The following is a 5,602-nucleotide window of genomic DNA, read 5'->3' as shown; positions in this document are numbered from 1 at the left end:
GAGGAGGAAGAATTTAGGTATCAGTTGGACTTGCATGTTACGTTGGGAAATGTGTCCTTTATCTTTTAAGTGAACTCTACTGAAGTCATGGGTCGCCCTTTGAGAATTTTCAGCAGAATTAACACATGATCATATTTATTTATGTTTCATAATATAATTGGCTTAAAGGAGATGATACTGAAATATCACTAGGGTAAAGTTGACTGGGCACTCAACTCAGATTCTCCTGTGATCATCTCTAGCCATTTATGGCCAACATTCTTCTTCCCTTTTGGTTCCTCTTGGGGAGTACCACTGAGAGACACTCTGAATTCTTTCATTTTAGAGATTGTTAATATTATCTTTTGACTGGGGGATAAGGGACATTTATACAATTTACATATCCATAGTCACTTATTGAAGTTTTGTGTAGACTTAAGAACATACAAAATTATCTGAAAAGGCTGTTAAAATATTTCTCCCTTTTTGAACCACATATATTTCTGAGGCTAGATTTTTTACCATCTACTTGAACATAAACAATACATCATGATAGAATTAATGTAGAGCATGTTTGACAATTCAGCTGTCTTCTCTCAAGGCAGACTAAAGAGATTTGCAAAAGATGTAAGATAACATCATTTTTCTACTTGAAATTTTGTTTCAGAAGATATGTTTTTAATAAAAATTTATTATTTCTGTTAGCATGTAATAGGTCTATTTTTCTAACAAATGAGTAAATAAATATATTCTAAAAATTCTGTTTTAATTTCTAATACAGAAAATACCAATAGATACAGCATATATAAAAACTGCTCTTTGAAGTGCTCAATATTTATTTTAAGAGTATAAAGGGTTTCTGAGAACAACAACAACAAATCAACTGAGAACCATTGTGTTAGAACAACCACATGATTGAAATCTTATATTTGGTTCAGATTTCACTTCTGACAGAACTTTTTTTATTTATATTGTTTGCCAGTTTTCCTAAGGCAGAAGCAACTACTTCTCACTCTTAAGTCTCATCACACTTTATTTGTACAATATCACTTACCCCAATTTATTATGGTATTTATCAACATTTTTAAACTTTCCTATTACAATGTAAGCTTCATGACGATGGAATCTATGTCTGATTTATCTTTATGTCTTCCAATATATCTGTCACAGTTGTAGACTTAAATAAATCCTAGGTCAGTGAACATAACACGTGAAAATGAGCACATGAAAATTTGCATTGCCAGGACCACTCATATTTGGTATTTGAGTCATGCTTCTTCACTATATTTCATCACCAGATTTGGATTCAGGATGGCAGATGTATTACCCTTTTTTCTGTCCCATGTTTCTTTTCTGGAAAAACAACAACAACAACCACAACAACAACAACAAACAAACAAAACCCAAAACCAAAACAGATTCTGAGTAGTACTAGTATCGATATTATTTCTCAAATTAATCAGAAGAAAAAGTATCAGTGCTCAAGAGTCTGTGGGAAACCAGCCAAGGATACCTAAGGAATCTATACTTTTAGTCACTGCAGACCATGTATGAAAGAGAAATGAGAGAGAAAAGGGGAAACAGTAATTTCATTTATTACAATTACATATATTTTTTCCCTCTCATATGCACATTCTTAATGATAACTTAAGTTTTCATTAACCAGGAGTCATTAATGACTTCTTAATAAGGGTCATGGACATGATTAAATAAAAAATTAGGGGCACCAATGAACACCAAGAGACAATTTAAAGATGTTAATTTAAGTGCCATCCTACAAAATAAATTTAATTTCCTCCCTCCCTTTATTTAAAGGAGTTGTTGACATTCTTTATATGGACCTGAATCTGGTTTTTAGGTAGAAAACAAAAAACTGAAAGAAATTTCAGTTGAGAATCCTCAGGTAATGAAGTTCGTGTTTTTAGTTCAGTGAAAACATGAGCGTTTTCATTAATTTCCTCAATCATATGCAAGCAATTGGGTAGATCTTAGGACCATGGGGACCAGGAGTAGTAGGAAGGTAGATGGAAGGTAGTCCGTCACTACAGGAAATCACGTCTTGGATTTCAACTCTTTACTGCATTTTTTTCAATGGAATAAAAAAGTTATTTTTTTGGTATAAGTTGAATCTACGACTATGTGATTTGTGTGTGTGCTGCAGTGTTTTATCATGAGAAGGAACAAGGAGGACCACATAGCACATTGTCAATAGGTCCTTGTTCCCTCAGAGAAACAAACAAAAAGCCTTCTTCTGGGAGACACCTCTTCACAAAGTGGTGCTTGTGGAATTGCCAAGACCTAGATGTACTTGGCTACAGTTGATTCTTCCAGATCATTTCTTGCTATAAAGAATCATGTACCACACCTAGAGAAAAACCAAATGTTAAAATATGAGGAAAAGTGAAACATTGGCACCAAAAAAGTCTCTAAGGAACAGGCTGTGATCACCTGAGGCTGAGGTACCTGTTGAATTGAAAACTTAGATTTGCCTTTTTTCTATTTTTTTCCCCATTCTGCAGCAGCCAGTGTGACTTTTTAAGCCAGTTAACTTGATCATGTCATTTTGTCCCTTAAAATCGTTGATCATTTTACACTGCCCTGAGGATAAAATACAAAATGTTAACATGGCTCCCAAGCCTCCTTGATCCAACCCAGCCCATGGCTGCAATTCCATTTCTTATCTCATTCACTGGATTTAAAAAAAAATATCCTCCAAACTGCCTTAAACCCTTCACACAACTCTTTTCCCCTTAAAACAGCTCTTATTTATCTTCCACATCTGGGATAATTCCTGTTTCTTCTTCAAGTCTCAACTTAAATGTAATTTCTTGAGTGGGAGATTCCCTGATCCTCAATCTAAATTAGGCCCCCCAAGTTGCATCATATCCTTGCATGTTCCTTTATAATTATTTATCAGAATTTCTACTTTTATGATCACTACTGCATTTCAATGTGTTTCCTCCACTGGACTGAAAATTCCCTGAAGAGAAGCAAGTTTGCTTGGTTTCCCATTGAACTAGAGGGGCATATAGCCCAGGGGTGGAAAGAAAAGGAGGACAGGATATGAGTCACATCTTGGTCTGAAAATCTAAGGAGTCCAAGAGTCCTCACTTTAAAACTGGCCTTGTGAAGACAGATATCTCAGGATATAAGAATAGAATAGAATATAGTTTATGAGTTTGTTAGCTTGATTTAGGACTTTTAAACACTTAGATTTATGGCATGTGGACCTCCATTTATATATGTGCCCTAAGACTCACAAATGGTAAAACCAGGCCTGATGATGAAACCTATATGCAAATAGGCACATATTCTCACAAGGCCAGGTTTACATTGTAGCTGAAATACTATTTATTTATTTATTTATTTATTTATTTATTTATTTATTTATTGGGAGGGTCGGGGCAGAGAGAGAATCCCAAGTAGCCTGGGTTTGTGCAGAGCCCAACATGGGGCTCCAACTCACAAACCGTGAGATCATGACCTGAGCCCAAACCAAGAGTCAGGTACTTAACCGACTGAACCACACAGGCACCCCATCTACTACTCTTAATGCCACATAAAGTGAAATCAAGAAACTTCATGAGAAATGAAATATATTAGATATCAGCGTGGTCTTCGCCTGACCTGGATCCTGCTGTTTACATAGATGAGAACAAGAAATTCTCCATATTAAATCTGGTTATTGAAATAACCCATTAAAATCAGAAAACTTTCCACATTAATAAATGCCATCATTTTATGCTATAAACTTAGAATTGTCTGTAGAAGGCCCCTGACAGTAAATTAATTAAATCTCTGTTCTATTATGGTGTCAGCTAATTTGGAAACTCATTATTTATTTGGCACTAATTTAGCCTAGCAAATTAATTAGAAAAAGCATGGGAAAATAGATGATTCAACATGAAAGTCCAAATCAAGACAAAGAGGCAAGATCAAAGAATTTATTTAGTGAAGAGGGACAGTTACATCATTTTCAGAAGGGCCTTCCCTCTTCCTATAAACACACATCAGTGCAGAGAAGCCACTCAAAAGTGGGATTAGGAAACCAGAATCAGGAATTGTCTTTAAGAAAAATAGTTCCTCCTGTGGAAGGATTGTCTACAAAAGGTGCACTGCACAGTATGTTCACAGAGCTCTTCCTGACTTCTGCCCTCTTCACAAGGCAGTATAGAACTCCTGGTACAGTTGGGCACTGGTCAGCAATCTCTAACTCCGACCATGTTGGAGTGTTAGTTGTGTGGTTTCCACAAGGATTTGGAAAGAAAGAACCTGTTTCTAGCTGGAGAGACATTATTTTTTTTGAGTACAAAAAAAGTGGTCTGGTGGCACATGGTGGCTACCCATATTTCCAGATAGTGTCACCGGAATGAAATAATGCTCGAGGCAAAGAATCTTCCTGTTTTTCTCAAGGGATCAGGGTCATCCAGGAAAATTAACAAGAAAAAGGTTTTTAGTTCATCCCTTAGGTGAATGTGGTTGGTAACATTTCACCGGAATTTGGAATGTTTTCTTCTCTCTCATCTAAAAGTTTGCCAGATTTTAACTTTTTATGGATCTGCATGAGAAAGGTGAGTTAAACACTGCTAATATGCAGTGTGATCATTTGGAAGCCTATTAACTAAAATTTTATTCAGTCACAAAAGACAGATTAAATACTTACTAGGTAAGAGCCACAGGGCTCTGTCTCACACCTTGCAGAGTCTTATGCATAACTATGTAGGCACTCTGGCCCCCATAGTCACACTCCTTCCACCCCACCCCGCTAACAACTGCCTGTGGATTCCTTTTGGCCTGGAGCTACATACCTCTATTTAACAATCCACCTCAAAAAAGAGTCCCACACAGACTCTGGAAGTGAGCTGTGAACAGTCTGGGTGGGAATTCTGGTTTTCCAGGTATCCAAAGTCTGGTCTGGGAGAAGTGGGCTTGTGGATGTGCGCTCTGTACAGACATCTATTTGGTCCTGTGGATTTCTTATTCTCTGAGGAAAGGGCACAGTCAGAGGAGGGCCAAGGAGGGGCAGAGACCCTCCTTGTTTGGGTATCAGGGTGATACTGCTTACATGTGTACTTTCTAGTGGCATGGAGAAGAATGGCTTCCATACTTTTGAAATAACCAGTCATTACCCGATCTTAGGTCAATACCCTCTTCATTCAGGTCAGAAAGCAGTAGTTAAGGGTCTTTCTGACCCTCTCTCTCGTCCTTTGCCTACTACTCCACTATACCCTGTAGTCTGTATTTGAGGTAAAGAGAAACAGCAGGTCCAAAAAAGTACCCGTTTAAGCCACTAGCCATGTTCTCCAATTAAAAAAAAAAATCTGGGCTATGTTAGCTACGTGGCAGGTCTGAAATCCTCTTAGCAGATGCTTCAAAATGAGCCAGGAAAGAACAAAACCATTCTATTGTAAGCCAGCCTGCCAATGTACTCTGTGGAATCTGAGCCAATAATTCATGCAGAGTGATGCTACTTACCAAATTGTTTCATGCTCTTCCCCTCACATTCATCATGACAAATAGCTCAGGCTCCAAGAAGCTTCGAAATTAAAGAATTAAGACTCTACGACTTCACTGGCTGAACACTCATCATCTTATGCCTTGTATCTATGTAACTTACAAAAAT

This window comes from Felis catus, chromosome D4 (assembly GCF_018350175.1).
Source record: "Felis catus isolate Fca126 chromosome D4, F.catus_Fca126_mat1.0, whole genome shotgun sequence".
Lineage (NCBI taxonomy): Eukaryota > Metazoa > Chordata > Mammalia > Carnivora > Felidae > Felis > Felis catus.
This window is presented reverse-complemented; position numbering follows the sequence as displayed.